General features: G+C 46.8%; 2 long non-coding RNA genes across 2 annotated transcripts in view; one reads left to right on the top strand and one right to left on the bottom strand.

Annotated features, from left to right (window-relative positions):
• LOC136047574 (uncharacterized) overlaps positions 1-22,111 on the bottom strand; it is a 29,891-nt gene that overhangs the window by 605 nt on the left and 7,175 nt on the right. The window contains exon 2 of the long non-coding RNA XR_010622099.1: positions 79-490. This is a non-coding gene — a long non-coding RNA (uncharacterized LOC136047574). The remainder of the gene's footprint in view (positions 1-78; positions 491-22,111) is intronic.
• On the top strand, positions 8,322-18,731 carry LOC136047576 (uncharacterized). The gene is made up of 4 exons (XR_010622100.1): positions 8,322-8,364; positions 16,994-17,056; positions 18,087-18,149; positions 18,693-18,731. It is a non-coding gene; the product is annotated as an uncharacterized LOC136047576 (long non-coding RNA).

Below are 22,111 nucleotides of genomic sequence, written 5' to 3'. Positions count from 1 at the left end.
ATTCGGCAGACACTGGGAAGGAATTAATCCCAGGAGCAGCAATACCCCAGCACCGAGCACAGAGGGGACACAACCAACCTCAGACAGTTACAGAGATGCCAGGACCGCCTTCGTATCACTCTTGGAGCCAAATTCAAGCCTGCTTTGCCTTCTCTGCTGTTCATTCCATGTAAGTGCCAAATGACGTTAACATGAAGGCTCCCTGAAATTCCACCTCACTAACATTTAACAACAAGCTATTGATTTGTGTCTGTCTGGTGTCAAGACTTGTCAGCAAGCTGCTGTGAAGGACATGTGAGTAGAGAGTGGCACTCCAGAGACATTCAGCAGCCACTGCAGCTCCCAGTGGGATCCGCACGCTTCGGTAATCCAGACAGTTCCACTTTCCCAAGGCAGATGGCCAACTGATCTGACAGTGTAGAGCAGGGCTGCACTAAAGGGCTTCATTACACAGTCTGCTTCCTAGTATAGCTGAACACCTTCAGATCATCTGGAAACAGCAACAACAACAAAGGAAAAACAACAGGAATGCATTAGTCCCGAAACTGTCCTAAGTTAGAGGCAAAGCAACACACCATTAAAAAAGTCTTTCCTAGGAAGTGTTCTGTTCTTGGAATGTTGGAAAATTTCTGGAGAGTGTGGATTTATTTAAAAAAAAATCACTTCTGTTCTTTTCTCAGTTTTGAAAAGGAGGAATTAAAAATGACCCAAACTCTTCCCACATCACTCTCTTTAACTGTATTGACATTTTGTCTTTATCTCCAGAGACCAGGGTTAAAGTTTCCCTGCAGTCACAAGTTCAGGGCTCGATGGAATTGCTTCAGTCCTTAATAATTATTTGTCCACATCATAAAACTATTACCTCTACCCCCCCAGCTGCCTCCATTAGCCTCTGTTGTTTGGCCAAGGCAGCAGGCTGACACGCTGGGCTGGGCTGGCTGGGCAATGCAGGCACTGCCCGCACAGAGCATGCTTCCAGCTTAGAGTGCTGATTGCTTTGAGGGGAGAAAAAGAAGGATCAATTCCACACAAACTTTAAGAGGAGTGATTACTTTATTGACTTATTTCCCAGCAGCTCATGGGTGCAAACTGTTCTTGACATTGGAGAAAATCGAGGTCATATCGTGCTTAGATTGTATCTAATTAATTTTTCATACTAAAAATGTTTTCCAATTCAGATGACTGATATGCAGTTATTTAGAAAGCAGAAGGAGCAGACGGGAAAAAAACAAATCCCTCAACTTTGTTCCCTCAACAACCTTTTACCTATGGCCTTGCTCATCACATTGCAACCACTACTTTTGAGCAGGGAAGGAACTACAGAGAAAAATGCATCTTTAGGATTTTAATGTATCCATTTCCATGGCCTTTAGAGTTATCCTTTCCCACTCAAGCCAAACTCTTCAGGGTAAAATCCCCTATCACAGAATGCTGATCTCTGGGCTACCTTGTGCTAGGCAGGAGGACAGCAAAAGGAAGTGAGAGACCATTGGGTCACCTTCATCATCACCTATGAGTAACATGGGGCCATGGAGAAAGATACACAGGGAAATCTGGAGTCTGCCATGGCTCCTTGTCACCTTCAAGGTGCAGTTGGCTAACAGGCAAACGAAGAGCATCCCACCAGGACAGCTGAGCAGGGGCAGGGCAGGGCGTGCTGCAGAGCCACACAGCAGCAATCACAGCTGGTACAGAGAGGGGAGAAGCATCTGTCCACCCATCCTGGGTACAGCCCTGGTTTGCACGAGTGGTGCAAAGGCATTTCTGCCCTGCTCCTGCCAGGCTGCTCGCCAGGCAGCATTTGCTAGAAAGTCACAGGGAAAGGAAAGTAAGTGCTCCTTAATTATAGCCCTTCTGTTGTTCGACACAGGGGTTTTATTAAGAGAGAGAGCACAGAGGGCAGCTAATCAGCTGCTCCTAACAAATGAAGTTCCAGAGAGAGATTTTTCAAGTGATTAGTGGTGCAAACATGAATTTCACAACTTGAAACCCTTGCATTTTCATCCAACAGCTACCTTCATTATGCAAGAAAGGATCAGAAAGGGACAGCTGACAGCCAATACAGCCCAAACGCTGACGGCTTTATTACCAGAGTACACAGACTTAAAAAATGTACTTTGCAGCTCTGTTTCCTTAGTCCAAATAGCCCCACAGGTTCCACGTGAGGCTTTAATTAGAAGCAAAAGCCCTCAGTGTACCTTTGCACATACAAATCTTGCATGACAGAATATCACTCACTGGCCAAAATGCCATTCAGCAGCATCTTAGCACCGCCACTCCCATGCTCCTGTTAGAATCTCTAATGACAGAGCCAATAGCTGCCAGCAACTTACAGGCTGGAACAGGGAGTGGAGCAGCTCAGAGATGGATGACACAGCCTGATGGGAGCTGATGGTAAGCCTGGTGGCAGCACATAGCTTAGAGGCTTGCCTACCTGCCAGCACTGGGCGGTGATGTGCACTTGCAGCTGGGATCGGAGCACCCAGAGCTGGGACTTGTTCAGTGCTTCTGCAGGGAAAGCTGAGCCACAGAAACTCAGACAAGAGGACCTGTCCAACAGATCACAAACCAAATTTAGCTTAAAAGACAGCGTTAACAAAACCATCACATGTTTACCACTCATTGCTTGATTTTATGAAGGAGAGAGTCATACAACTTCACCAGCAACTTAGTGCCTTTCTAAGCAACAGGGGTTGGTGGGCACCAGGTTGAAGTGTGTGAAGCTGATCCTGAGTCCCCAGCAGCCAAAAAGGAAGACATGAGCTGATGTTCTTTCTTTCTTCACGCTTGAATCCCTGAGTTTCTGGTGGGTGTCATCTCCTATGCCTTCACCTTCTCCCAGCTCTGCAGTGCAGCATCCAGCCCTTGAGGGCAGGGAGCTCTGAGCTGAGGGCATGGCAGTCACAGCACTGCTGCAGCACTGCTCCTTCTGTGCTCTCACTATAGGGCACTGCAGGACATTCACTGTGTAACCACAGCCTGCTGCTAATGGGGAGTTTGCCACTCGAGAAATGCCAGGACTTACAATTACCATTAAAATGAACCTGCCATTAACAGTTACACTTCACTGTTGACCATGGAAGCACGAATTAAAGCTCTGTCTATACACCAGATTGATGTATAGACTATTCTCCACCTATAGTGAAACCAAGCACCAGCGACAGCCATGCTCAGCCACAGACACAACACCTTTGTTATTCTGGATCAAAACAGAAGCATAGAATTATTAAGGCCAGAAAAGACTGCTAAGAGTACCCCATCCCTCCAGGCAACAACCTCCTCTGCCCTGCTCTCGCCCATGCTCATTTCCAGATGCTGCTTCCTACCATCTCCAGGGCAGGTGCCTCATCACACCCCACCTGAGTGGTCCCTCTCGGACAGACTCATCCCAGTGACACACACTTCAAGTCACAGTTTCCCAAACCCCGAATTACCCCACACATGGGTGCACTGCATCCAATCAGGGATGTTTTTTCGCTTCCTTACACAGCTGCAAAAGCACACATGAACACATGCAGGTCACAGGAGTAAAGGCTGACCACCGTGCATATGCATGCTCACAGTGTGATCAAGATACGAGAAGGAATGGGTTACAAAAATACACATTTGTCAACAGGAGTGGAACAGCTGAGGCCAATTTTTGTTTTTGCTTCTGCACTTAGATATGCTTTGTAGATATTTCCCTTCAGCAAACGATTCAATCCATCACAATTAAAGTAACACAATGTAATCTTCCCTTTGATTTAATTGTTCCCCTTCTGCCAGATATGCTGGTTCAAAATACTTTCAAAATGCATTCAAAGTATTTCTTAAAGTAGAAAGATTTTCAAAATTAGCACAAATCTCCTCCTAATGGGTTCAGAACTATGTGCTGAGAGTCTTGCAACGCATTGATTTTTTGGTACTTAATTTAAAAAGATTTCCAAAGCATGCCAGCAGGAATCTGAGCTGCTATTTCCCAGGAAACTCTCATGGACCTCAAATCCCCTGGCAGACCCATCTGCAGCCGCTCTCTTCCCCACGTGGGCTGGACAGAGCTGGCGGAGCAGCCCATGGGAGCACAGCTCACAGCTCACCCAGCAGCATGGCTCCAGATCAAAAGCAGCGGGGAGGGTTGCAAACACCGGGACGGTACAAGAGACACTGGGAAAGAAGCCAAGCAGAAATCTGGATGGCATCTGTAACTTGGTGGATGATGCTCAGGAAGATGGGATGCCCAGCTGTCAGGCTCTATGCCCCAGCAGCTCTGCTCATTGCTAACTTTGGCAGATCTGACCTAAGATCTCCTCCCCATGCTCCTCCGGAGCTGAGAGCGGCTGCCTGCTCCTGCTCACATTAGCTAAAGCTCACGCACCACATTCTGGGAAGCAAATACACCAAACTGTCAGTGCTGCCGTAGGAAATTATCACATGCCATCTTTGCAAGAGTTAGAGTAATTGTGCTTTCATGAGACTTGGCTCTCCAAATTGCAGAGCTGCTGGCAATAATTAAGAGAAATGGCACACACCAGTGTTGTAAGGATTTAGGCTTCCATTAGCTGTAGAAAGAGGGTTTTATACATCAGTTGCTGCAGGAACCTTTCCTCGATAAACGATTCAAAGGGAACAATTACCCACACCAAGCTGCAGAGCTGCACATTGTGCTACAGCACTTGTCCCTGCTCACCCAGAGCTCTGCAAACTTAACAAGGCAAGGGATGCTAAAAAGATCAGCACATCCAAACTTCTACTGCAGCAGGTGTGCACCAGGACCCAAAAAAATTCCCATGGATGGAAATTTTACTTATCTGTACTTCAATACTCAATAATTAATACACCAAGACTTGTATTTTTACTTCTTCTGTCTGCATTTTTATTAGTCTACCTCACCTGAAGATGTCAGAACCAAATACAATGCACATTTGCATCAGTGAGAGATTTATCCCTCAACTCCAGCAGAATTAAATGCAAATCTCAATGCCAAGTTTCTATCACACTGTGATACTATTAATACTACGCATATAGTCACATCAAAGACAGAAAACATGCCCTCCTAGAACAAGGATGGTATTTGCAGCACACACAGTGACGTGGGGAACACTGCACATCAGCAGCACAGCCCGGACACACAGAGGTGAGTCTGTGGACTACAGGGAGAAACCGGGCACTTCTGAATGATAAAAATAATAACGTTAAGGAGCCCTGCTGCAGCTTTACTCTTCCAGCTTCAATGCTGAGTTCACCTGTTTGGCAAGAAGCAGGGTGCTGGTGCCACCTGCTGCCTGCTCCGAGGTGGGCAGATCAAAGAGCTGCAGCAAACTCAGCTGCTTCGTACAAGAATCACCCATGCTGTGCCTCCCGTGAGCCTTTCATACCAGGGCTGGCAGACATCCAGCAACGTTCACCACTCCTCGAGTTACCTATAGATATGCGTGTACAGCTCTGACTGACACGGCCTTAAGTTACAGTGGAAAATATATTAGATAGGTCAAAACATCAAGTTAAACCCAAGGGAACGATACCAGAAGGCACAGCTCTAAGATCATCCACTAAGAGGATGCCTTAAGGCATCATACAACGTATCATCTCTACTGCATCACCAAGTGAACTTTAATTTGAGGCTGGCCAGACTGCCCACTAACACGCTGCTCCTGGGATTCAGCAAGCAGCACCTCTGCTGAATTGCTTACAGAAGTGAGTGCCCAAACATGACTGAGGATGGCTGCCAGCAGTGCCACTTTTATTACATAATGCGCGTTTCCAAATTGCTCACGCTCATGTGCAATCCTTTACCACCACACTTGCTCAACACTCTTGAAGGCTACAAACATGTGCCAGCAGAATCTAGAAGAGGATTTGCCTAACGGTGACATAATCGGAGTATTTACTCCAATACACGGTGATAAACAGCCAGGATGACCACATCACATCCACGGGATGGTGGCTTACAGAGGAAAGGTCAGATATCTCCTATTGTCCAAATACAGCATCACTCCCCCAAAGCCAGAGAAGCCACACCAGGCCAAAGGTGGGTTTGGACCAGAACACAAGTGAGGATGGAGGCATCCAGAGCAGTGACTGCTGCTCTCAGACAGGTTTGGCTAGGCCTGATCAGATTGGCTGAGCCTACTGGTGGGTCCAGTTTCAGACAGGCTGGACTAAGTTTACCCAGCAAAACTTGGCTAGGTCTGTCAATACTCACTGCTCACCCTGAGACCTCAGTGTGAGAAGATAGAGGATGGGGAAAGCCCTAGCACACACTCACAGGCCTCTGTGGGCAATTTGTGACACCTCTGTGTGACTTCAGCCTCCCTGAATCTGTCCCTCTCTGTTCACTGCTGCTTGCTCTTAACCTGTGATCCCATCCCTGAACACTAGATACCAACCTGCAAACATCCAGCAAGTGCAGGAGCTTGTCCTCATGGGGCTGGCAGCTCAGCATCCTCCCTCCCAGCAGCTCCCCACAAGCAGCCTGTCTGTCAGAAGGAAATCACTCCCTGGGAAAGACCAGCTGTGTCTGCCAGGCACTCTCCCAGTTTAACTCATACCACCAAACCTAGCCTAGGCACCAACTGGCCAGTGAAGAAACCACTTTTTCACAGGGCAGCTCCATTCATTGTGACACTAAGACTGCTCATTACCTCCATTCCTCTGCTCAGAAAGAGCAGAGAAAAAAATCACTGTTCATCTGTTTCAGAATTTGATGTGGTGTCAGTGAAAGTGTCATTTCGAAAGGTCCTGACAGAGCTCTTGAGGAAGAAGGGCCCCAGCACTTGCAGCCCTTGGAGCAGCTGCTTTTCCATTTTGAGAAGGGTTTAAGATGGCTGGAATAGTCCACCTCTTCCCACCAGCCCTGCATTAGAGCTGGTGTCAAAAGTTCATCTGATAATGACGCCATCAGGAGGTGAAGAGTAGTTTAAATTCCTTGGGTTAGATTGTCTAGCTGGGGGATCCAAGCAGACCCCATTGACTGGACCCCAAGGACTTAACCAGTGCAGAGTCCAACAGCGGGCAGCTCACATTCCTTTTGCACAACTGCTACAGACCAACATGGTACATCCTGCAGAAATGTGTGCTGACTACTGCAAGTATCAAATCCACCCCTCATCGTGGTGAAGAAATCACCAACTTGCATCCCTGCTTGTCCAGCCTCACACCTCCCCCACTGTGGGACTTCAAGGCAGCAGGGCTGAAGGAGAGAGCTCAGCTCCCTCTTCCCCCCACCCCCGGGTACAGATGCCCAGGAGCAGTTTGCAGAGACTCCACAAAATGGCACAGCTGTTAATAACAGTACTGGGAAAGATGCTTTAGCATCTCACATAAAAGTGATTTATGCCTTTTTGCACAGCTTCTGAAGCATAGTATGAATGAAGCAGGCAGGTAACCATAGAAATCAGGCAGCTTGTGCTTGCAGGAAAGCTGACTAGCAGTATTTTCAAACTGGGAACCTGTGAAAGACCTCTGTGATCCCACAGAATTGGCTAAGGCAGCACACCCCAGACTGCTGGGTACGGTTTTGCCAAGCAGCTGATTTCTGAGGTGGCAGAGCTGCTGAAGGCTGACAACACCAAGACTGCACCCAACACAGCTGTGGAAAGCAGAAGACAAGATCCAACTCGCCTGCAGATGCTTTCAGTGTGACAGCCAGCTCCACCTCGGGAGGTCTAGTCCTACCCTGGAGCACTTGCACACAGCTCCCCAAAACACACAGTTAAGCACTTAATTTAACAATTTACCAATTTAAGCACTTAACATCAAGTTCCTTCAGCTCTCATGGCTCTTCTACCAAGTCTGGAGGAGACACTGCTGGAGTCAGAAAGATATATGCTGACTCCATCAAACCCAAGCTATCCTCTGCATCCATTCCTCAGCATCTGAGGAGGGAAAGCAGCTCAAATTTTCTTCCACATCCCAAGTACATAGGAAATTTTGTACGTTCCAGTTTTGCATAAAAATGCCTTGCTTCCAGTGGAGTTTCATCTCACTTCTCTTTCTGTCCTTTCAATGCAGAGAATCACAATCAACCCAAGCCAGAATCCTCCCAGCACCCAGGAGAACTAACACGGTAAGTTACAAGCAGCTAAGGACCTGGCCACCGTTGAATTTCAACAGCAAACCTGTTTTGTTGCAGCTGTGTGCTGCTCTCTTGACTTTCCAGTAGGCTGGAGAGAATAAATTGCTGCAGTTTATCCCCATACAGCTGACATTCCCGCCGTGCCATCACTCACAAGCAGGGATCTGCACATTAGAAATGTAACCCCCCACCCCAGGCAGCATTCAGTCCTCGGAGGGGAGCTGAAGGAGAGGACACTTTCCACTTCAAGACTCAGCACTGCCTCAGGCTGCTGGCAGCAGGAGCCCCAAAACCAAACTGATGGCTTAGAGGTGAGTAACACTTTAACTTCCATCACATTGATTGTGCTCTCAGGTTACGTGCTGGCTTTTTGGGAGGGGGGAAGGAGAGGCGGGGATGACAGTGCTCCCCTTCCAGCATGTTGAGGAGCTCTGCTCTTCCCTGTGGGCTCATCAAGAGTGGGCTTCTGGGCATCCTGGCAAACCAGGAGCTCCAGCCCTTCAGTGTGTCTGCCTGCATGAGCATCTCTCACCTCCACGATTGACTCTCCCCCTTGAACATTTCACCTAATTGATGAGTTACTTTGCAAGCAGCAAAACCATCAGTATTTGACTTAGTGTCTTGGGCTGGGAGAAGAAGGGAAAAGCCCACCAAGCATCCAGCTGCTGCTTTACACTTGGCTGGGATGCAGGCTCAGGTGTGCAGCACAGCATCCATTGTGCTCCACAGCCTCTTCCTAAAGACAGCTCACCAGAAGGTAAAAAGAAAAGAGAAGGGACAGAGATGCTACAGGGAATAAGGCAGCCAGAGAATATAACACCTCTTTTCAGGGAGAGTCTTTTCATAGCCCTGGGAACTATTTGCAGCAGAGGTACCAGGAATAGAGGTACCTTTCAGCAGTAGCAGACTGCTCTGACCCTCTAGCAGTGCCTCATTTGCAGCCACAGAATTTCACACTCCAACAATAAAGCTACCATCATATGCCTTAAGAACACCTTTCCTGTTTGTGCAGCCCCAGAAAAAGAAATTTTTACATGCTGTTTCTGGCATATCACAGGGGTGGTGAAAACAAGGGACAAGTGGAGATGGAAGTTTGGAGCCTCCCAACTCCAGGTGCAAAAAGCAGCTAAGGAACAGGCATTTCCTTGACAGAGCAGGGAGCAAGGCATACCCAAGTGCAGCACCTGCCACTTGGAAGAACCTTTGTTCTCTCTTTTGCCTGGGTATCAACTCACTCCTTCCAGATTTTGCTTTTCATTTGTACCAAGCAGCAGGTTGGAGTATATGAGAGCTCTTTTTAACATTGTGCCATCTCCTAGAGAAATACCCAGCTGTTACTTCAAAAGGCAATGAGTAACTGCAGTGGTTCACTGCCAGAGAGAGGAACTTCACCTATTTACTAAAATAAAATTAGCAAGAATTGTAACTCAGCTCTATCTCTGTTGCATATTTAACCTACGAAACTTTAAATGTAGTTACTGATCAGAATCAAACTGTGGGGGAGAGGGAAGCAAGCAGAGGCAACACCCTGGCATTCCTGTGTCCTGTTCTGCCGAGATGCCTCCAGATCATTCCCTCATGTCCAAAGTCTGACATGGGACCACCCCTCACTGCCTGCCAGGGGCTGCCCCACTGCAGCAGCTGCAGTCTGCATCCATCGTGCAGCTGAGCACTGCCACGCAAACCCAACACGCGCTGGATGAGACGTTTCTGTCCTCCTGAGAATTTCCAGCAGCGAAGCATTCTAGCTTGCCTACAGGACACTTGAGCAGGAGTTTAGCAGACAGCCCATCCTTGTACCTTTCCAGCAGATAGAAATGTCAAGCCCTGCTGTATTTTTAGGACTTTTCTACCTAGAAAGTTTGTATGTCAGCTGCTAAAAAGACAGCAACCCGAGCATCCACAGAGATCACTTCCTAGGTACACTGCTCAGCAATGGGAGTGACACCTGGCAGATCAGGGGCCAGCAGCAGCTCAGGCTCGGACCACTGGTGGTGATCATCACATAAACATTTTACCATAGAAACCTTTTCACAAGAGGGAAGCAGAGGCATTGTGACCAGAAATCCTTACCACCAACTAGAAAACAGAAAAGAGCAGTGTACAAAGATGAAATGCAATCTGGGGCTATAAAAATAAGCTGCAACTCACTTTTCTAATGAACTGTCATTAAAATCTTGAGATTTGGGCACTGCACCATCTACAAAGATATCATTCTGTTTTACTTCAAGTCAAGCACCAGCTAAACCCAGCTCTGGCTTTCAGCTTGTCTTTGAGTGGAAATGAACGTATTCATCTGCAATGCACTCAGGCTGCTTGACAGGCCAACAGATTTGTCTGCCACCAGCTGCTTCCAGATCAAATGCCACACTCACTGCTAAAATTAGACCGATTGTATTCCTGGAGGGGATCCTGCCTGTGCCCAGCCTTCTCCTGGGCTCCCCAAAGGCAGAGCTCACAGCTCAGCACGAGCCAGGCACATGCAGCTTCGTGGAAGCCCAAACATCACTGCTCATCACTTGAACTTACCTCTTCTCCCCCATGAAACAAGGGAATGGCACATGCCACTGTCATTAGATCTGGTCATGAGAGCTAAATGCCATTACTTCCTAGTGTTAAAAAAAGCATGAGAGCAGGTGCATGTATTTTTCATTTGAGAAACATCTGTGCAAGTGATTTAACTCTATGCAACATTCTGCCAGCTCAGTTTTCTACAAAATGGCTTGGGCTTCGGAAAATCATTTCCTAGTTTTGTTTGCACAGCAATGGCTTAATTTAGGCTGCTTGAGTAACGACTCTGAGAACTGACACTTCCAACTGCAGCACCTACACCTCAGTTCTACAAACATGCCTCTCCGTGCCTTAACAGTACTCCGATTATCTGCACTTTGTGTAAAAACCCTGACACTGGAATAGTACATATATACAAAAAAAAGCCAACCACTACGTTTTACAGTACAACAGAACCCCCTGTTCGGTGCTTTGTGGTGACACTGCAGCACACACAGCGGGGATGGCAGCTCTCTGACCACTGCAGCTCTTCCAGTGGTGGGCCAGAGCTGCTGGCACAGACTCAGGCTCTCACACACCAGCAGATGCCCCAGCTTCTCCAGTGAGGAGATGAAAGCCAGGGCCCAGCCTAGGCAGAGGGCAGGGAGAGAGCTGTTTGCAGCCCCTCGCTCTGTCCCTACAGGAGTCACACACAGATAAAATGGCCAAATGGCAGTGAAAGCAGAGAGGAGAAAGCTTTAAATAACACTTGCCTCACAACACAAGTGCTTGCAAGGGGAAACCTGGGTTTCATGCTTAATTTATGAGTCTTAACCCCTCACAAGGACTTTGCTCTGTGTGTGAAGTGCTGGCACTGCCTGTCCCTAGTGCTTGTGGCTCTGCATAACAAATGCATGCCGGTGTGACCACTGCTGGTGGAGCTGAAGCTGGACACAGGATGAAGACCAGAAATGCATAGCAAGAACATGGGCAGCCAGGCAGGGCTCAGCAGCTCTGGTACATCTCTGGCTCTTCCAGATGTAAAACAATGGTGCTATTATGGAGAAGTGTTTGATCACCAGTCAGGATGAGCTTTGGGATGGCTATGTAGGGCCCATTGTGTGATAGATTACATAAAATATACCAGGAAAAATGCAAGAGCTGCTTTCTGTTTGCTTCTGAGTGCAGCTTAGCTATTGGCACCTATGTTCCCACTGAACATGCTTCTACCTGAGGCTACACTTTCTCTTCATTCCTGTTCAATGCAATATAAAGCAGCAAGGTAAAAGTAGGAGGCTCTGGGACAGAAGAGGCTCTTCTTGCATTCATTCAATTTTGGTAATTACAAATATATTACTGCCATCCCATGCTTTGCTACAGCAGTCACAGCTCATACAGTGCTGGTCACAAAAGTTCTGTCTCCGTGAAGAAAGGAGTACATACATAGCAGGTCAGCAGGTCTGGTTTGGGGAGAACAGTAATACACAAAAATAACATGTCATCGTGGAGCTCAGGATAGTAAAACCATGAGTCATGCACAGTTACACACACCAAGCACACAATTCAGATCTCCTAAGCCTGCTGGAATGAGATCTCCACCTCCTTGGAAGGTGTGCCCCACATGAAGCACAGAGCTGGCCAGGCTGCGCTCTTCCTTGGCTGCATTAATTTAATCCTCATTATGACTCACACAAAAGTCATCGCTGCACTCTGGGGTGGCCGAATCACACTGCCAGGATTTCTTCTTAGAGAAAAAAAAAATGGCTGTAGGATGCCATATATATTAGGATTGAGGCCATTTCTCTATCTACTCTAGGTGTCTATACGGGACACTGGCATCTTCGTTCACTTGCAACCTTCATGTGCCAGAAATTCTGGGCACAAAAATCCATCTGTGTTCCTGTAGCTCTGACATGCAAAGAAGTACACAGGTTTTTGGTTCTTTTCCACAGAGAAGGAAGGAAAGAGGGAAATGACCAGGATCTGTTTAACATGGCACTGGCAATCTGAGCCCTAAATATTCCGTTTACAAAACCCCCACTCCTGCAACAGCAGGGACCATTTCTAGATGAGCATCAGCTCACAGCAGCAGAACCCCTCTGCTGAAGAGCCCCCTGAGGTTTATTTTAACAGCTCTGGATTCCTCATGATTTCAAGTGGATGCTTAGCGTCTCTTAAAATAAGCTCAAGGCGTCTTAATTTCGGTGCCTAAAAAGGGATTTAGTCTCTTGCTTCTAGGAACTCCAGTTTCATTGAAGTGTCCAATATCTGTCGGCAGTTCAGCTGTTATTCAAACAAGGGGTGGGAAAGCCAGGATTTTTCCAGCCCTGAGAAACAGCTGTGCTCAGAAGAAGCACGTAACAGGAGGAACAAAGTCAGCTCGCTCAGCCCTGGCCTGCAGACGCTGGATGGAGGGCCTGGCTCCCGCAGGGATGCACCCCACTAGGCGGCCCCCGAGCCGCACTGGGAGCTCTGAGCTCTGCCACAGGGGTTGGACCTGGGAGCTGCAGGGCCACCAGAAGGCAGTGAGGAGGGGGAGATGATGGGGACCCCTCCCTTCATGCCACACTATGAGTGGGACATGTGCCAGGAGCAATAGCACGCTGACCACGTGCATACTGGCACTGCCTATGGATACCAACATCCCACTGATTTCGTGGCCACATGAGCTGTGTATTTGAAAGTGATTGCTATCTCACTGCAGACAAGTCTTAACCAATTCTAAAATTAAGCTTTCAGCTGTGCTTTTTCCCCACATTAAGACTACTGTAATATATGTTGTTCTATTCAGATTGCTGGCGTTGTTTTCTTGTGACATTCTGCTCTGTGCGATGGACAAACTCATTTTAAGCTTTAGCATAGAATTTCAAGCATGGAGACAGTACACACTTGTCAGCAGTTGTGCTGCTCTCCATGCTTGAAGGTCTTTGCTAATCCCACAGCAAGCCTGTCCTTAGAAGCCAGAGCACCTTTTTGTTTCTCCTGGATAATGTGTATGGAAATTCCCACACGACTTTCACGTACTATTTTTCAGATGCAAATCCATATCCTAACTACTTGGAGGAAAGCATTAAAAACCTAGCACAGAGAGAATGAGCCTATGACATAGTGCACTGCAGTGCCACATCTTCTGAAAATACGCTATAAAAACTGCCCTTGCATTTAGCTGCATTTCTACAGTTCAGGACAGGCATCAGCTCCAAACAGGATTTGGCAGCCTCCAGAAATACCCCATCAATGGCCACAATTACCTCTTCAATTCCATTCACATCACCAACTCACAACTACTAAATTCACTACCAAAGCAGGGACAATTTCCCCATTTAGCCACGTAGCACAGAAGACAGAGCTCAAGGGAGAGCTTTTACCTTCCCACTGCCTTTAGGCAGTGACTGCCCCACTGCTCATTCTGTGCAGTACCACCTTCAAATGTGTTCAGTGTTAATACACACAGGTTATGCATCACAAGACATCCAAGTGTCTACAGTACATTCTCAAAGTTTAAATGCTTCTACAAAAATGAGTAGCACCTTGAGGTACGCACAGATGGCTTGCAGAATGCATCACAGATTAACTGAAGGTTGCTTCCCTGTTCTTTGTATTTTTTGCCTTTTTCTGAACCAAAGGGATGCTAGTACATTAATACCATGATGCAGCCCAGGCCTGCCTTACCTCTAGGTGTAGATTTAGAGATGTACTCCTTCCCCCTATCTCCAGTTTATAACGCAGCATATTTCAGATCCTGCAGATGCCCATTTTGTTCCTAAAACAGATTTAATGGGTTTTCCATGACCTAAATACCTGGCAGAAGGGCTCTGTGCAGCTTTAATACTTTCCTAGCCCGGTGTTAAATTTGTCCGAGTGTTGCACATCACATAATTCTGCAGCCATGTCAACTATTCAGGTAATGCTAGAATGTCATCATTATGGTTTATGTCGACAGCATGATCTGTATGTACCTTGCAGTCATTCTGGTGTTGGGTTGCAAAGGTCCCTGGACTCTTCATTTGGCTGAGTCTAATTCTGTCCTCCTCACAAAGATCTAGAGTTACACTAAGTAAAGGCTGACATTTACAGAGACACTAAGACTGCTGGAATGACTCACCAAGGTAAAACCTAGGCTATATATTCTTTCAAGGGCGTAAGCTGTACAGTGCCAACGTTTCCGCTAACCTGCTGCAGAAAGGCTCAGCAAGGCAAACACGGGCACAGGGCATGTCATGCATGGAGCTCAGGGAATGCTCCCGGCTGTCATCGCAATGCTTCGGCAGCGCTCGGGGAGGGGATCACAGGCGACTGAGCACAGGGAGTTAAAGGCAGCCTGGAGCAGTTGGCCCTACCTGAACGAAAAGGACACATTTCAAAGAGAAAACACCTACTCAGAGCGACTTACCAGCACCTGCTTGGAAGCTAACAACCTCCTCTCATTTCTCCTGAGAAGCTGGACGTGCACAGAAGCCTGCTATTTCTACCCTCTGAAATCACATAATAGCAGCAGGGCTGGTCAGCCTTCCAAAGTCCGAGTACATTTACTCTCCTACATTCACTCTGCCTTCTGAAGCAGCACCTGCCATCCACACACTTGAAAGTCTCATGGCTTACCAAATATCGTGAGCCACAGCAACATTCAGTCTCAACCAAAAACAGGCAGCTTCAGACTAAAAGTAGTGCCTGTTTAGGTGACTAAACTTATTCAAGTTCAATATTGACAGTGAAAAAGTCCAACACACCTACTGGAAGCGACTGTAAAATGGAAGAACCACACAACACAGGGCAAGAGCACAGCATCTAACACAGACTGTGCACACGAAGGAGTTTGGAGTTTGCCTCCAAACCAGGGTGCTGGCAAGCAATGGGGAATTCAAGGAGGGGTTCTGCTTCTGACTGTGGACACCTAGGGCAGCCAGGCACTGACCTCCCCGTGGAAGGGTCTCCCTTTAATTGAACTGAGAAGATCCTGCTCTGGCAGGAGCTCAGCCTAGCCTTTGAGTGCAGGTAGCTGCAGCACCACAGGAATAGCTTCCTGTGGGAACACCAACTGCACACTGTGTGACATCAGCCCAGTTCCACCCGCAAGAATGACAGCCATCATCTTTGGCCACGGACTCCGTTGTGTCAGAAGGTCTTAGCTGCCACTGCCACATCATGAACTAATGCCACAAAACTATGCCTTGAGCACAAACGCATAAGCTGATGTTGTTATTCCTGTTTAGGTATTGCACTTAGGCATCTTCCTCAGTTCAACACAGAGCACGGATTTGGAGACAGAGCAGAACAGCCAAGAGCGACAGCATACCTACTGGAGAATTGAGTTTTTTCACTGTACAGAATTAAAGGGGGCATAGATCACACAATGCAGTTTTGTTAATGCTGTGTCAGTTATGTGGGGAGACCTTTGCAGCAGGTATGTTAGCTCAGGAACTTCTTATCAGTGTGAACATATGTGTAAACTACCTTTATATTATTATTAATACTAAGAGGGAAAAAAAAACCAACACAAAAGAAATCAGCCCATTTTACAGGTCTTGAACAGTGCCTATACTGACTGTTACCTAACAGTCTGCAAGGAGGCAGTGCTCACAGTGTCACAGGGATCCACAGTGGAGTGCTGCCAGGGTTGGTTTGCGGCGGGAGCCCAGGGCAACTCCATAACATTGGCTTCCCATGCTCTTCTCCCACATCCAAGGGTTTAGGATTATCCAGCAGTCCTTGCATCATAGCACTGCCCTGCTGAAGGGTGCATGCTCCGAGCTTGGACAGGAGCCATCCTAGAACTGCTTGGGAGATACCTAAGAGCAGCAATCAGAAGTATGAAGGCCATGGGTGGTCTAAATACACATGTAACTGCTTTGCTGGACCAAGGCCAAGGGCAACACATGGCAGGTTTGAATGAGACACGTACTAACGTGTTCTTGTCAGAGATGTTCAAATGCCTTAAAGCAGCCCACTGTCTCACATGGCCACCCACAGTTATCACAGGGCCACACTGGCCAACCCCAACTAAAAACAAAACAGCCTTCAGTACCGTGTGGTTTGTCTCTTTCAGAGAGTTAGCAGAAAGCAGGGAGAGAAGAACACATCTCAAATCCAAATGATTTGGATCACACCATTACGAAAGGCCTTGGAAGAGTTTAGATGCATATACGACTCTGTGTTTCTGTAACCAGTCATCCTGTTAGAGGCACTAAATCCTGGTCTGTTGAGGATCCCTACACCATGCTCTGCATCTCTTTAGGCACTTCAGCTAAAATACAGAAAAGCCTTAGTAGAACTATGGAACCAGGTTTCACAGGTTAATTCTGTTCCTTGCATCAGTATCAGCAGCGTTGGTTAAACATCCCCAAGCTCTGCAGGTGACCTGAGCCTATTCTCAGATATTAAGGATGCTACTGTTGCGTTGCAAGGAAAACAAGATAGCTGTAAAACACTGAATTTTGCTTGTGTTTCCAGGTAATGAGGTAAACTCACAAGCTCAGTCTCCCTGCAAGTCTCAGCGTCCAAGGGAATGTCACAGTAAGTACAAACTGTTGGCTCAAGTAGATCCAGACTCCTAAAGCCTTTGTCTCCACCCTGCCCTGTTTATTTTCCCCCTCACTCCAGGAAAAAGTGGAAAGCCACCAGTGTTTTGCTGACCATTGGTTCCTCAGCCAATGAAGTCCCCAGTAGCCATTCAACCCACCAGAGTTCCACTGCTTCAATTCAGCCTCTATCCACTGACACTCAAAGAGCTGTCTACTTGTTTTTAAAATTATCATTTACAGTGCCAGAGAAGTATTTTGTAAGGATCAGCTCACAGTATTCCAGTGATGTGACAAAGGTCGTCAGGAATAACAAGATCTGGACCCTAATGCCTGGAAAAGTGACTTCTGGCCTGGAACATTTTCTAGCCAGAAGTGCCAGAAGTGATGGAGCAGAGAGAAGACTGGAAATAACTGAGTGGCTGCCACACAGCTTAGCCATTTGTCAGCCTCCTTCACAGATTCACTTCAGAATAGATAGTTGGTTTAGAGAACCAGGCAAGAGCTGGGGAATTCAGACTATCTAGAGACAGACTGACATCACAGCTCAGGCTGGAAGGGAAAAATAGAACAACTTGGATTATTTTGGAGGAGTTAGAGACTACATAAAGACCATTACTCCAGCAAAATGAACCCAAGCACTTCAGTTGCACATTGCAATTACTGCATACACCAGAGAAGCCAGGTAGAGATCTCTGTAGAAGGGAGCAACTACTGGAAAGCAACATTGATCTTTACACAGACTACACAAGATAGGCAATGAACTAACTGCCTTACAACATAAGACCAACAACACTTATCAGTTACCACTTCCCCATTCCAGTGATTTTGAGCTAACAGTCCAATGAATCATTTTCTCACAGAGCATTTGAATGGGGAACTCTCCAAGGGGTATTTATTAGGTTGGTGTGTGAACAACAGATAAAACACCTCGGCATCTTTCAAATAGAGTGCCAGCAATACAAATGAGCTTCTGCAGATCAGAAATTCAAGCTAATAAAATTGCTTTTCTTCACTACATACAGATGCAGAGTCCCTCAGGAAGCCTCACTGGATCTCCCTATGGAATCACACCCGTGTTCACAAAGGTAAGGAGCGCCCAATGAACAACACAGCTCACACTGCAGCTTCAACTGCCAGCTGCAGATCTCAAGTTGTCTTGTTCTGTGAGAAAAGAGCCTGGAACTTTGGTTCACTTGGCTTTCAAAAAAGCCAACATGCTTCATATGCAGTGCCATCAAACAAGCATCTTAACTGGTAAATGGTCCAGACTACTCACATGAATTCATCCCGTTTATTTCCTACAAAGAAAGCTGAGGTGGAAAACCTCTCACAGTAACCTCCCTTATTACGTTGCATCCACCGGAATAGATATTTATTTTCCTGTGTTTTTTTTTTTTTCATTTAAATAATGAAATCATTTTCATTCAGTCTTTTTAATAAGCACTGGTCTGCAGGTCAAAAAGAAAACTCCAGTCGCAACTCACTTCAAAAACCCACATTTGGAATTAAATCTATTACTGTACAAAAAACAAAAAACATATTCACAGAAGGTTGCATTGCTCCCTAATAATTATTTCAGTAAGGAAATACTTCGGTCAGCCACTTAACACCAATTTTTCCTCCCCCAGGGTCTACAGAACATAAGAGCTACAAAGGGACAGCTAGTGGTATTTGAATGTCGTGTTCACACTACACCCACCTTACAGGTACACTGGTACAGGGAATACGATCAGATAATAGATTCTGCAGACTTCCGAATTCTACGAAAAAGTAAGCATTGCTATGCCTGGCTGATGTACAGCCATTTTACTGGGATGTTGACAAAAAAGTAAGAACAAGACTTGCTTCCAGTCTGGCACTATAATCACTCCATTTTTTTCTCTCTTATTTTGAGCAGAGGCTTGTTCATCATCAGTTCCTGGTAAGTACGCTGCACATTTCTTTGTTGGAAAGCACATCAGTTTAGTACCCTAAGCTTAACTTTCTTCCACCTAACCCAGTTTAAAACAACAGTGCTCAAAGAGTAGCCAGAAGACATTAAGCAGTGCCAGGCAAACAGCTTTGCTTTCAATACAAGCACCTGAAAGGCCCTGATCTATTCCACAGCAGTGAAGAAGTATTCTTCATATGCCTTTTACACCACCTGCTTGCATTTGATTGCTGCCAAGCCCATCACAAACTAACAGTCCTTTTGCAAGGACTAATTTCTGCCCATAAACATTTGGCTTTGACAGTACAGCAGCATGCCTGAATTTGTCATTTCAGAGGAAGTCTGCACCCTGGTTATTACAGAAGCATTTCCAGAGGACTCTGGAATATTTAAATGTGTTGCTGAAAATGAATTTGGATCTGCAGCATCCAGTGCACGTCTCTCAGTTTCCCCAGGTAAGCAGATGAACCTCTGAGCTGAGCAACTGAGCTTGAGAGCATTTGCTGCAGCTCAGCATCACGCAGTCCCAGATCTCTACCAAGCAAAATCCAGACCCAAGTGCTTCCACTGATTCAAAGAGAAATGGCCCCAATGCAGTTTGCTTGGGTGCATCCCAGAGATGAATGCAAGTTGTTCTGTATTTCTCCTTTTGCCTTTCTTCCACCCGGATCAGGGTAAAGATGACAGAGGGGGAATGGAGCTCTGTCACAAAGGAATCTCATTGCTGCATCATCCCTTCAGGACCTCTAGCTTAGCCCAACACATTGCCTGTACCCACACCTTGATTGATTACTGAAACACACACCTTGTCTTGTTTGTGCTGAAAGCCATCTCCAAACAGAACAACACCTCGTGTGTAAACCAAAGCTCACCAGCCCCAGTTTGGCTAACTCCGCTGTGCAAGTTTAGGTTTAAGCAGAGCCCAGGCAGGTCGAGCTCTCATCCACCAGAACAGAGGCCCCATCTTCACTCCAGGTTACTGCAGCATGCTGTACTGATGAACCTCCACTGCTTTCTGCCTGAGTTGTGAACAATTCTCCTTTTAGGAGCAAAAGAACTGGACAGCTTTGCAGGTGCTGCCCACATGCCAGCTGTGCAAATCACCATGAAGAAACCCGGCTTTGCCAGGAGCAGCCAGGCTGCAGTCAAGGACCGAGACGTGGCCAGCCTGCCTTCCTACAGCACAGACACACCAGGGCTGGGCAATCGAGCAGATGCTACAAACTTTGGCCAGTTAAATTCAAAGAGTGAAGCTGAAGATTTTCACGGAGTTTATGATAATCCAACTCAGAATTCACCTCTGAGGTAAGACAAAGAGAAAACCACATCCCTTTTCTTTTACATCCTACACTGGGAATTAACCCACTAGACATCCTGGCAGTACAACTGAAAAGGTCCTGTGCCTCAATCCCTAACAGGTCAAACACGCACTTGCAGCAGCCTGAGCTGCTTCCCTAAATGACCACAGGAGCATTCAACATCAGCTTAGCTACAGAACAACACAGGCTTGACTGACTAAGTGCAGAACAACCAGGAGGCCTGAGGAGGTGCATAGTGGTACCTGCAGAACTGCCTGTCTGTAACTTTAAAAGCATGGCCCCAAATCAATAGCCTCTGGAGGACCAAGTGGCATCACCTCATCTTCCCATTTACCACCTTGGCAATTCCATCCTAGATCTTTGCAGTGTTTTCAAGGTGTTTATTGGCACAGCACAGTCCTCCAACAGTGAGGGCTCAGAGGCCCAAGTGAAGGGAAGCTGTGATGTGTGCTTCCTCTCCCTGCCAAATGCCAGCGATGCACTACGGCGATCCCATGACACTGTGTGTGAATGGCCGTCCGTGACCAAAAGCATTCTCTGTGCTATAGATTATTTTTGGATGTACTCAGCCACCTTAACTAAACCAGTTATCTTAACAATTCCGAACACCCTCCTCCAAACTCACTACTGGAGAGATCATATTTCAGTACAGATCTCTCTGCACACAGGAACTTTTTATTACATCACTGAGTAAAAACAGGGTTTGCTTCAATAACCTGCAGATATCCTTCAGTTGTCACTTTAGTCCCAGGCCTTCCCAGGCTGAATTTCTCCAGTGACATCAGCTGGGACCCTACACAGGGCCTGCTGTAGAATCAAGAAGGGAATCAGCAGAGACCTTAGGGACCACAGCACTGCCAAGCTGCAGATGGGATGCTTGCAGCCTGTGATGAAGCTGTGCACATGCCATCACTGTTTTCAAACATCACAAGCCAAGCACAGGAACACAGCACTGGGTTTGAGTCAACTCATGCTCAACTACCCCAGTCCAATCCTAAAGATCAAGATGAATTTGTTTCCAAGTGTCTAATATGGAGCTGCATTGCTTGTAAGCTTTACCTGATAGTTAGCTTAAACAAGAGCAGACGGTTAATTGTCTACCAATCAAAAATGGAAGCTTTTCTAAAATCCCTGGCAAACCGCTTAGGAGGAACGGGGGCAGCTGGAGACAGCTGCTGGCCCTCCTCTCAGAACAGGACTTGCTTTTTCATCCTCTCTGCAGACTGCTCACAGGCAGCAGGTAGCTGTACTCAGCACTCCTAACCAGCAACCTGCATGGAGGCTCCTGCTGATACTCACTGCTACTTCTATTGCTTGCAGCAGTGCCAGTGCTTGGGCTTTCATTTCTAAAACCTAGTTGCTTTGAAATGCAGCACCCGATGTCCTGCACCAAGGGATGTAACACCCCACCAAAATCAGACATGCAACAGCTTTTAAAATTTTTGTCTACAGGAAATGTTAACTACCATAGAGAGCTGCAGAGCGCTTGCAGCTGGAAGCAATACTGAACCACATTTTGGAAGGGGTGAATACAAACCTCAAGGTTATACCTACAGGTTACAGCATCCCAACAGCCTTAAAGAAAGGGACCAAAACCAGCCCTGCCAGACTCCATACTGATTATTAAGTGAACTAAAGCCACTCAATCAAAGCAAAAGAAGAGGCCTCAGGTGTTTTAGATAGCTTTTACAATCCCTCAATATATAAACAAAAGATTCTTAGCTTTCTGTTTTTTTCTCCTATGCGTTTGTTGCTGCATCACTTGAGGAACCAGGAGAACCTGCTCAGATGCAGTGTG

This window comes from Cyrtonyx montezumae, unplaced genomic scaffold, assembly GCF_038088225.1.
Source record: "Cyrtonyx montezumae isolate F1298 unplaced genomic scaffold, pur_monq_1.0 scaffold_18, whole genome shotgun sequence".
In the NCBI taxonomy this organism is placed as follows: domain Eukaryota; kingdom Metazoa; phylum Chordata; class Aves; order Galliformes; family Odontophoridae; genus Cyrtonyx; species Cyrtonyx montezumae.
This window is presented reverse-complemented; position numbering and strand designations above follow the sequence as displayed.